The sequence below is a fragment of the Oratosquilla oratoria genome, chromosome 11 (assembly GCF_046742065.1).
Source record: "Oratosquilla oratoria isolate Oo_2021 chromosome 11, ASM4674206v1, whole genome shotgun sequence".
Lineage (NCBI taxonomy): Eukaryota > Metazoa > Arthropoda > Malacostraca > Stomatopoda > Squillidae > Oratosquilla > Oratosquilla oratoria.
Window position 1 is genome coordinate 3,240,620 of NC_134787.1, and position 12,500 is coordinate 3,253,119.

Genomic DNA, 12,500 nt, shown 5'->3' on the forward strand with positions numbered 1-12,500 from the left:
GTACCCCAGTGTTGAAGGGATCAGGCACTTCATTACGGTTACGAGCTTAAGATTATCGTTTATCCATTGCGTCCCGTACCTGACCCCTCCCAAGCTAAATGAAATCGTCTGGTCATGGAAAAGACTTGAAGTTCAACTACGACGGGTTGGCAAGACACCTTTTGGATTTACACTTAATTTCTTTGTGTTTTTTGTATGCCGGATGGGGATCTCGTTCAGGACAGAGCTGGAGGGTCAAGGAAATGTAGAAGAAGAACCGTGAAGAACAACTGGAAAAGGAATAATCGAGGCATTAATCCGTGTGTTCCCGTAGTACACCTTCGAGAGTTTACTAAAGGAAACTCCAGGCGATTTTATTCAGCCGAAGGGAAAAAAACTCCGGGTACAAATGAGTTAAGAAGGTCTGCCAACTTGCACCCTTGCTGCTGAAGTTATGTGGCCAGATCCCGCCCTTCGCAAATTAGGAGGTTTGTGATTGGTTGGCATTCCGAACCTTCCGCGTGACGCCATGCGCCAGGTGGGGCGAGTTTTTGGTCCGTCCTGCGCAGATCTACCTTTGCTCTTTGGCGGGGGATGGGTGGTGATTGTATCACAAATAGACCATAAGGCCAGGCAAGGATGTGGTCACACTGTGTTAAACCATCCTAGACCCCAGCCTGAGCCAAATGAGACAAAACCTAAACTTGTTGTGGGCTTATACGTGTGCAGGATTGGGCGGGGGAAATTCTAAATCGACGTTATTTACACATCAGAGTGCCTTCTGTCCGGGATGGGGACAAGCGGAAAGGCGGTGTTCTATGTGGGTCATGCGAGTGTGGAGACGGGCGAGGAGGAGTTGGGGGGGAGGGGGGGAAGGGGAGGCCGCGCCCTGGGCACGAGTGCCGCAGCCGCTACCGTCACCGTCACAACTGCCGCAGCCCAAGATGCAACACCCGACACCACATGAGAGCTCATGCGGTACGAATACTAATACCGCCGCCCGTCCGCCCACCCGTCCGCCCACCCTCCACCCGGAGAAAGTAACCCTCCACCCAGAGAAGGAGGGGAGGGACACCAGGCCGGGGCCAGGGTCGGGCTCTCAGTGCGTCCCATTGTCTACGAATTGCCCCTCCTTTTTCAACTTTTGTGAGCGAGTTAAAACTTGTAACTCGTGTGTGTGTGTGTGTGTCGTGCACTGGAGTATTCGGGTGGTGCCACTACAGTGCCAAAGATGCAAGGAAGGGTTCAATGTGGTGCCGTGACGGACGCGATCGGCTTCCGTCCTAAGGTTCGTGCAAGTGGAGTTTTGAGTTCTTCTGGAAGGAGGTTTGAACTCGCGGATTCCACGCGCTCTTGTCAGAGGCCGTCGACGTATTGGTCATTCCTGTAAAACGTCGAGAGCAGATCAACAATAGGAAGCCATACTGGAAACAAGATTGAGGTGATTTCATGACATCAGCACCCTTTAATGAGACCGGCTTCGACGCTGCCGTCGCAAGAGGAGGAGGTTAAAAAAATCTCTGCGTGATAAGTGTACATAGCGTGAACCGCAGGATCTTAGGAACGTCTGCTACACGTTCCCACGAACGTGTGTAGGTAGAATTGTCATTTACATGCTGGGACCACGACGTTCACCCATAAATTAGGTGCATATGGGCGTGATGACGTCACGTGATCGGGAGAACGTTTACGATAGGGATTACGTTCTGCGCCGCCAATTACGTTCTGCGCCGCGGACAAAACCCCGCTCTCTTATGCAAATGAGCCATTGTCGTCGATCAAGCAAGTCACGGGCATTACTCGACTATACGGCGAATAATTACGGTCCCCTGGCTTAGCAACAAAGCCTTCGATGGCCCGGCCCCAAAGAAACCTTTCAAATTTGACACTTCCCAATGCTAAGTCAGCTCGCTCCAATGAAAGATCCACATGCGCCGGGGTTACCTCTCCAAGAACTTATTATATCCTTTCCTTAACTCTATTCACTCACTCCTGTGGTACTCAGGACTGAAGACCGCCTTCACCAAGCCTCCCCCATCGATCTCTGTCTTCGGCGATCTCCTGCCGTTGCTCTTCTGGGATTTCCAAAGTTCTTCGTCATCTTGGGTTATGTTTTTATTTCATCTGTATCGTGGTCTTCCTAGCGGTATCTTTCCAACAACTGCCCCGTTTAAAACATCTACACCTGAATAAAGTCGTTTGGTGTTGCCATAGCACAGTGACGTCATTATGAGCCCTGGAGAAGTGGAAGTCGACTCGGTTGGTCATCAATGGCGTCGTCAAGCGACAAAAGAACGGAGTAAGCTGCAGATCCAAGGACCTGATGTACGACAACATCGAGGGAACTCCACGCGCGCAGGTGAATTAATTAGTCTCATAAATCAGACTTATGTGAAGGACCTGAAGTCGCTACAGAGATAAACATGGCGAAATTAATTATTGATGATACAAAAAACAACGAATTTATCAACGGATACAAAGCTCACGGGAGTAAAAAGCACAGAGGGAGGGAACAGGACACATGGGAAGAGGCACAACAGATAAAAGATAAAGAAAACGAGAAACAAGAGTAAGAAAGTAATGGAAGAAGATATATATTTTAATTGATGAAGTATATATAGGAACAACGAAGTCGGGGAAATGGGGGATGGAGGAAGAGAGAGAAAAGGAGAGAAAAAGAAAGGGAGAGAGAGAGAGAGAGAGAGAGAGAGAGAGAGAGAGAGAGAGAGAGAGAGAGAGAGAGAGAGAGAGAGAGAGAGAGAGAGAGAGACAGAGAGAGATAGAGAGGAAAGAATCTGTCTATATATATATATATATATATATATATATATATATATATATATATTTATATATATATATATATATATATATATATAGAGAGAGAGAGAGAGAGAGAGGGAGAGAGAGAGAGAGAGCATGAAATTGTGAGGGTCACGGGGCAGGCAAGCAAGCAAGTAGGAGGAGGGTTTGCCCCTCCTCCCTGTGCCCCTCAACTGAACAGAATTGAGCGACGTTAGTCAAAATCGAAATAAAAAGGAAAATAGGTTTCCTCCCCTAGTGAAGGTGGGTTTGGGTCGATGGCTGCTCAACCTTTCTCTTAACCTTTACTCTCGCATGTACTAACCCTCGAGATCAAACCAAATCGTCTCGTCCTCATTCCTCGTCATAAGCTGATATTTTTCATTCTTATTATATTTTATGTCTGGATTAACCTTATACCATTTCTATTTTATATTCATTTTTTAAGTTGTTAGATCAATGATACATATCTAGATGTGAAACTAGATTTATTTGATACTGCAAGCAATGTAATGTATTTAGAAAAATATATATTATGAAAGATATATATATATATATATATATTTGTCAGTCCCTTTTTTGATTTAGGATTAAAATGGCCAGCATACCAACAAGTATGCCAGGTTAAGAACTATTATATTAAAGGGAAAATATGATGAAATGAATGATGATAATGACTTCAAGAATGTGATTACGAATAAGTACTAAAGGGGTGACGTGCAAGTGAATGGAATAGCCTGGCGGCAAACAGAGGGACTAACTTTACAAATTTTGTTCTGGCTATCACCAAGCGATCTTTCAATCGAAAGAAAAATCTCGATATATAATGGGGATAAGTGTTGTTATTATTATTATTATTATTATTATCAATCATCATCATTATCATCATCATCATCATCATCATTATCATCATTATTATCATTATTATCATCATTATAAGTATTATCATTATTATCGTTATCATTATTATTATTATTATCATTATTATTATTATTATTATTATTATTATCATTATTATTATTATTATTATTATTATTATTATTTATTTAATTTTTTTATCTTATTTATTTATTTTTTTGCGACCACCATCCCTGCGATGGCATTCATTAGTATGTGACGTCAGTTGGTCTTAGTGACGTCACTTGCTGCCTCTATGGGTTTCGAAACTCCTAACTCCTGGCTCTAGATGGTGGCGCCCTAGCCCGCTCGGCTATCACGTTTGTTGGACATAGAATATCAATTACCTTAATATATCCCAGAACCTCCCCTAAGCTAAACAGAATTATGTGGCGGTAAAGAAGAGAATAAGGGGAAGGGAAGGGAAGGGAAGGGAAAGGAAGGGAAGGGAAAGGAAGGGAAGGAAAGAGAAGGGAAGGAATGGTAAGGGAAGGGAAGGGAGGGGAAGAGAAGAAGTGGAAGAGAGGGAGGGGAGGGGAGTGAGGAGAGGAAAGGAGGAGGAAGGGAAGAGTAGGGAAGGGAAGGAAAGGAAAAGAAAGGAAAGGGAAGGAAAATAAATAGAAAGGAAGGGAGGGGAGAGTAGTGAGGGAGGGAAGGAGGAGGAAGGGAAGAGTAGAGAAGGGAAGGAAAGGAAAGGGAAGGAAAAGAAATAGAAATAGAAAGGAAAGGAAGGAAAAGAAAAGAAAGCAAAATAAACGAAATAGAAAGGGAAGGAGAAAGGAAGGGGAGGGAAGGGAAGCGGAAGGAAAGGGGAAGGGTCTAGATGCAGAAACATCTGGAGTAAGGAGTAAGGAGTAAGGAGTAAGGAGAGATAATGGAAGGGGGAAGAAGGAGAGAGCGGCGAAGGGACGAAGACAAAGTAGCGGAGGGAAGGAGAAAGAGAAACAGGAATAAACGGGAAGAGAGAAGAGAGGAAGAACAAGAAAACAAGAAAATGGGAAGGCCGAGGAAGTGCGGAAGTTGGAGGAGGAGAAAACGGAAGGGAGGAGAGGGTGGAGAAAACGGAAGGGAGGAGAGGGTGGAGAAGGGTAGGGGAGGGGAGGAGAGGTGGAAGGTGAAAAACAGGGAAAAAAAAGAAAGAAGGAATATATTAAAGAAGCATAGCCATAAGAGTAAATGATAAATCACACGTGAAAGAATATAATTATCATTGTTGCACGGGCCGTGAGCAGACGTGAGATAGATAACGAGTGAAAGGGAAGGCAAAGCGTGAGAGACCGACAGCGAAAGAGTGAGTGAGTGAGGGAGGGAGGAAGGGAGGGGGCACCCTTCGCCCTCTCAGTGCCTGTGAGAACCGAAAGAAGAAGAAAAAAAAGATAAAATGGTTATGAATTCAGTCAAGCTTCGAAGCGTGAGTGAACCTGGGTCGAGATGGCCGTGGCTTTCAAAACGCGCCAAAATTGTGGTCATCAAAGTCTTCTTCTTCTTTTTTTTCTCTCTGTTTTTCTTTTTTTGGTGCGTGGAAATTGTGGTCATCACGATTTATTTTTTCTCTCTCTTAATCCTTTGGGTTTGGTTCCAGATGATTAGTTCTTTGTCAGCAATAATCACCGCGTCTATCCTTTCTGGGTCAATATCGCACCAAAGGCGTGGATTCATAGAGGCAGAAAAGAAAAAAAAAAAAAAAAAAAGTGATTATCATTCTTTATTGAGCAGAAATTAGTTTCCAAGCACATAAAATATGCGTGAATCAGGTACTTAGGGATGCCACTAAAGTTCCTAAATTAGTGAATGCATAAAATTTATGCAGTGAAGACACCGCCTAGTCAATACACGGCATCTTTTCGTTCACCTGAAGAAAGCCTTTGACAGGATCGCTACATCATCCCACAGGACCGAAGTCGGGACATCGACGAATCTCACTTAATCCCAGGGAGGTTCCACCTTGGCTGAATAGAGTTAACTACAATGAAGATTAACCTTCTTGGGTGTTCCCTTAACCTGGTTTAAGGGAACAAGGGTTGCAGTTACTTGGTTCTGTACTATTCCGAACACTCGAATTTCACCCATGTTGACCTGTGTGCTTATTTCATCTGACAACAAGCAATTTTATTCACCAAGAAAGCCCCATCAACCCAATGTGTCAAACACAATTAAACCTCTGACTGTCGAACTCGACTTGGGCTTTCATCATTCCTGCAGCCAAACCCCGGAAGCCAAAGATTTAAGCCAAGTATGAGGAAGGATTCTGCAGTGAGTAGGACTCACATCCATGAGCTGAGCACTCTAACCCCGGCGATGCCCAGATACTTCTGCAAGAATGAAATGCCCGATCGCGCGCGCGCGCGTGTGAGCGCCCTGACCTGACCTAACTTTCGAGATTCGGTGAGTGTGTGTGTGTGTTGTAAGAGTGAAAGAATACTTTTGCCTGAGAGGTTAAAAAAAAAGTGAGGGAAAAGTGAAATGCTCGAGTCCCTATTGGAGTTTCATGGTTGGTTGGAGGCGTCTGTGGACACGATGCCCGTGGTGCATATGGCATTATGTTTCAATAACGGCGCGGTATACAAAAATCCAACGAGGATTTGGTTAAAAGGAGATGCTAGGAACACGAGGGAAAAAGTAAGCTTAGGGAGGCGAATGAATAAACTGTGGGATTTTGGGAGTTTGTGGGAAGCCGCGGGGCTCTGGGGTGGCGCAAGAACTCCCCCCCCTCCCCCTCCCCCCCCGCAAAGAAAAAAAAGTAAGTATGGAAAGAATCACGTGATATATACACGAATCTTGAGAACATGCACACGGGATTTGTGCATCGTCAGGCGAGGAAAGTGGTGTGGTAGAGACGAAAAAAAAAAGTCTGACAGGTTAAAGGTGAGGTATAAAGCAACTAAACGTGAAGATGGTTAAGCAAACATAGATAAAAGGGGTGTGAAAGGGAACGCAAAAATTGCTGAGGCGAAGCACTATAGGAAACATGTGAAGTGAACATCTATCATTTTTCATTTTCATTTTTTTTTTTTTTTGGGGGGTGAGGGGAGGAAGTACCTTGAAATGTAACTGGTCTTCGAAAATGAGAAAAACAAGAGGAGAGAGAGAGGGGGAAGAGAGAGAGAGAGGAAGAGAGAGAGAGAGAGAGAGAGAGAGAGAGAGAGAGAGAGAGAGAGAGAGAGAGCATCACCCAGGGAAAAAAAAGAGTGGAGGGGAGGGGGAAGGAAGAAACGAACGGGATGTTAAGAACTTGGGCCCAGAAGACGATGACAAGGCGAAGTGGACTTCGATACGCGAAGAAAGTGATGAGCCTTCGACGTCGCTCTTACGAAATATGGAAAGTTCCTCTCGAAGTCTCCACGGGAAACGAGGAAGAGGGAACGACATCGACGACCAGTTGGGTCTGAGAGTCTGCAGGAGATGACGACGAGACTGGAGGAACTGGTCGACAGAGAGGACTGTCACGCTGCGTAATGGTGGAAGAGACAGGACAAGTACAGTTGAAGATGAAGATAAAAGGTTCCCGCCTTCTTCTGGACTGGAATCTTGGCGTATGCAAACGAAGGCGTAGAGCTGGGAAGTGTTTAATACATGGCGGTACTTTCCTTTATCCTTCCAGTAATTAAATTCTAACCAGAGTTAGGAGGTGCTGAACTGCCTAGACCTGACTACTGGGGTACTAGGGCCGGAAAAGTTTAAGAAACCAAGACGTAGAAGAAAACGGGTGTACCGTAATTTGTCCCAAATGACCGAGGGAAGTCTTCTTTTCCTTTTTTTTTTATTTTTATTTTTTTATTTATTAATTTATTTATTTATCTATTTTATTCTATTTTATTTATTTTTTGCCAAGACTCTCAATATCGGACGCCTTTTTCAGTTACAGTTTAAATAGATCCATTTCAGTACCTTGGTTCCTCAATCATACATAAGGTTCTGACTCAAATTTACAAACTACTACATCAATCAATCAATCAATCAATCAATTAATCAATCAATAAACAAATAGATAAATAAGTACGTAGACATATATGAAAACGAATATATAGATATACAAATAAATATACAAGATGAATAAACAAGTAAATAAGGAAAAAACATGAGATAAAACTGAATGGAATGGACTCAGACATCGAGGGAGTATGAAATGGGTGCACACTCCGATCGCGCGGGAAAAGTCACGAAGAAGAGGAAGAAGAAGAAGAAGAAGAAGAAGAAGAAGAAGAAGAAGAAGAAGAAGAAGAAAAAAGGTCCAAATTCAGGAAAACGAGAAATCATAACACGATCAAACTTTTCCATCTTTCCAAAACCACCTCAAGCCCACTCCCATCCTCCACTCCCGGCGAGATATCCTGCGAAAGGAACTCTACACACAGAAGAGAAACAAACAACCTCATAAGAACAGAAATTATACGAAAAAAAAAGGAAGATTCGGCTTCCAGATGATCCGCACCGCTAAGCTCGGCTACGACGCCTTCGGCCCGTAGCATTCAAAATAAACAGTTGGTTGCTTGTAACAGAGAAAGTGTCGACGCGGCCGCAAAATTTGGACGCCGGAGGTGCTCGCTCAAGAAAAATAGCCGCTACGAGACTGACAATCGTCGGAGGAGGAGGAGAGGAGGAGAGGAGGTAGGAGGAGGAGGAAGGGGAGAAGGGTGAGTAGGAGGAAGAGTAAGGGTAGAGGTGGAAGAGAAGGAAGAGGAAGAGGAAGAGGGGAGGAGGAAGAGGAAGGGGTGCAGGGGGTGAGGAAGGGGAAAAGGGGAAGTGGAAGAGGAAGAGGAGGAGGAAGAACAGGGGGAAGAGAAAGAGGAAGAGGAAGAGGAAACGGAGGAGAAGAGAGAATAAAGGGGAGGAAGAGGAGGAAGAAAAGGAGATAAAGAGAAGAAGAAAGTGGAAGAGAAAGAAGGAAAAACGAAAAAGAAGAAGGAGGAGGAGAAGGAGGAGGAGAAGAAAGAAGAGAAGAAGGAGGAGGAGGAGGAAGAGGAGGAGGAATAGGGGAAGAGAATGAAGATAAAGAAAGGAGTGGGAAAGGGGAGAAGGAGGAGGAGGAGGAGGAGGAGAAGGAGGAGAAGGTGGAGGAAGAGGAGGAGGAGGAGGAGGTAGAGGTAGAGGAGGAGGAGGAGGAGAGGGGAGTTCGGGAGGAACCGCATGACTACTGGGGTTTTCCGTAGCAGCTGCGGTTTAGCTGTTCATGAGGGCGGAGGGGCTGTAGCACAGAGGGACGAATACAAATAAAGGAAGACAGCTGTTGGAGAATGCTGAAGATGAAGATGCTGGGTGGGGAACGTGGGAGGGGGGGGGTTAGGAGTAGTACATAGGTCTATTGTCGTGAAGAAAAAATACATATACGCTATAAAGAAAATTATATATATATATATATATATATATATATATTTATATACATATACAACATATATATATATATATATATATATATATATATATATTTTTATATTTATATACATATACACACACACACACACACATATATATATATATATACATATGTGTGTGTGTGTGCGAGGGTGTGTGAGTGTGTGTGTATGTGTGTGTATTCACCTTGGTCTTTCACCTTGGTCTTTGGATCACGTGTTGGACTCGTGATCGACAGCTATTTCGCTCCCGGAAGAGAGCTCAGAGCTCGTATGACCGATCTATGGGTTATACTATGACCTTTCACACACACACACACAACTCCCCGCCCACGAGAGTCAGAGTAACGACCCGAAGCACAGCGATACCGAAATAATTTCGGCCCTGGGTAGGATTCGAACTGGGTACTGCGAGCACCACCGTACTTTTTTTTTACGGAAGTGAAGCGAAGCGAGTAAATGGCTGGACAAGGAGGAGGTGGTACTGCACCCGTCAGTGTCCAGGGTAACATCACACGACTTACGAACAGGACCGGACAGCGCTGAGTGAAAGTGGAGGAACCAAACCTCTAATAGCACAGACCAGGTGGAAGGATGCTGCAAAGGCTCGGAAAAGATTAAAAAAAAAAAAAAAAAGGAAAGGGTTCTCCTCCTCCTCCTCCTCCTCCTCCTCCCCCTCCTCCTCCTCCTCCTCCTCCTCCTGCTCCTCTTCTTCTTCTACTCCTGTTCTGGAAGGGGTTTGGGTTCTGCACAAGAGCACTGAGGGAGAACTCGCGAGTCGCTCCCTCAGGGAAGAGTCTGCCAGCCATAGTCGAGGCCTTTCAGGCTCAGTACCTCTTCAACCGCGCCTCATTCCAACCCAATGGGTCTCTTCTCTATGGGAGGACAGGTAGCGTGCCGACTAACATAGAAACAAACAAACAAACAAACAAGCAAATAAAAACACACGCATATACACACACACGGCTCGACGGCGCAGTGGCTGCGTTCGCAACCGCCACTCCGCCCAGGGCTGAGGTAATTACAGTATCGCTGCGCTGCGAGCTGTTACTCCAACTCTCGTGGGCGGGAGTTTGTGTGTGTGTGTGTGTGTGTGTGTGTGTGTGTGTGTGTGTGTGTGTGTGTGTGTGTGTGTGTGTGTGTGTGTGTGTGTGTGTGTGTGTGTGTGTGTGTGTGTGTGTGTGTGTGTGTGTGTATGTGTGTGTGTGTATGTAAGGTCACAGCATTACCCATAGATCGGTCATATACAGTATGATGAGCTCTGAGCTCTCATCCGGGAGGGTAATAGCTGTTGACCACGAGTCCAACACGTGATCCAAGAATCACACACAACACAAACGTAAATTATATGTGAGACATAACTGTGAGCGTTGTCCCTCGAGGCTCTCTGGTCTTCCTTGTTATTCCTGACGAGTGCAGAAGCGACCTCGAAGTAATAAGACGACGGTGGTCATATAAAGACAATCTGATTGGTGAGGCTTCACATGCCTTTACGTAAATAAAGCCACTTGACATAACAAACACAAATATTAAAAAAGCAAACCCTATAAAGGTTAATCAAGATAGATTTAATCCTTGGCCATCTTGAAGGGCTTCCCCCCTCGTTGAATGAAATCGCCTAGCGGCAGCCAAAAGAAACAGCAAGAATCGAACACAGATCTTCCAGGAAGGAACGAAGCCTAATGTTAAACTGGAAAGGACGCGAAGGCTACCACCGACTATTTCCATGGAAACGGATGGCTGGAATGATGACAATAGTAACGGACTGGATATCAACTGGCGAATCAATCTGCGATGGACTCCACAGACACGGCGGTCAGGAAATTCAGAATCAATTCATTTCGTTCGAGAAATAATATATACTCGTATGTCTTCTGTTCTCTTATGGAGAGGGCAGATCGTGTGGTTTGCCAATAGAGCGGTTAACGAAATGGGATAGAGTTGGTAACCATATATTGAACGCTGAAACAGTTGGTTGTTTTAAGAAATGATTACATAACTTTACGGATATGAGTGCCAGGTAGTAAGAGACATGGAACTGCCTAGTGTTGGCCACAGGGTCTCAAGTGATTACTTCTAACCTTCTCAATGTTACTGATGACTTGTACGGTTGTTCTTGCAGCCGCCAGGCGATTTTTTTCAGGAAAGGTAAGCCACTCCTTGCGACGCGAACGGGAGAGGTGTAGTTACTAAAGTTCTCTTCTGTTGGCTTCGAAACTGACATTTGCAAGAATGATCGCAACCTTTGCTACTCGTAGAAGAGAAATCCCCAGAGCCATGGAACACGTATTAAGAAAAAAACTGCTCTTCTTTCATGAGTAACGTCTTTGGAAGGTCTTACAAAAGCTAGAACGAAGGGGAGATGTGGATTGGAGTGAGGGCGTAACAGCTGATCGAGACAGAGAGTAAAAGAAGGAAGAGGTTTATGCAAATCAGCCTATTCCAGGGTTCGAATCCAATGGCTGAGCTTCTAAAAAATGTTCAATCTCTCTTTAACATACACAAATCAGCCTAAGGTGCTCAGAGAAGATGTGTAGACCATCACACGAAGTACCAAGGGGAAATGGAAATTTTTCAGAAGCGGTCAATTTGACATAACTTTGTAGAAAAGAGAAGATGAAGACAATGGGGAACGGGAGAAGATTTTTCTGGAAAATGGAGAAGGGTGGGGACATGTGTGTGTGTGTGTGTGTGTGTGTGTGTGTGTGTGTGTGTGTGTGTGTGTGTGTGTGTGTGTGTGTGTGTGTGTGTGTGTGTGTGTGTGTGTGTGTGTGTGTGTGTTTGTATGCGTGTTCGCGAGCACGAACTCTTGTGTATGTTATTTCATCCATAAGGGGAGAAGACGTGCGACTTTGCATTACAAAGGCGTTCGCCCATTAGCCTTGGAAGATGTAAAATACGAGGAGATGCGGGCTTCGAGGAGGGGCCAAGTTGGTGACGAAATCCGAGCGAACCTCTTTGCTCGTAGGGCAGACATTCTTTCTCTCGACAAATTCGCCTAGAGCTGCCCAGAACCAAAATCTGTAGTGTGGGTCACCGAAGTTCAAAGTTAATAGCTCACAGTGTCAGAACGATACATCGGTGAATGAATAAATAAACGAACAAGTAACTAAATATAGATAATTTAATTAACAAATAGATGAATAAATAACTAAATAAAATAAAGTTAAGAATAAAATAGATAAACAAATAAACAAATTAATGAATAGATAAAAAATTAATAAATAAATATGAAATGATAGATAATATAATGAAAGGAATTAGAGTGTCGTTAATGTGTTTTTCGTAATCTATAATGATCAACTTTGCAGAAACTTTATTTAATTCCACGACTTCGCGATTGGCGATGTTGGTTCTACCTACTTCAACTGCATTAGCATTTTCCGACTTAATAACGTTACCTGAGAGTGTGCGGTCCCTGCTCTGAACGGGTCCCCAGCTGATCGAGGCCCCTTAGTTATATTAACAAATTAT

General features: G+C 44.3%; 1 protein-coding gene across 1 annotated transcript in view; it reads right to left on the reverse strand.

Annotated features, from left to right (window-relative positions):
• Positions 1-12,500, reverse strand: part of LOC143029572 (uncharacterized) — a 323,789-nt gene that overhangs the window by 65,908 nt on the left and 245,381 nt on the right. The window lies entirely within an intron of this gene.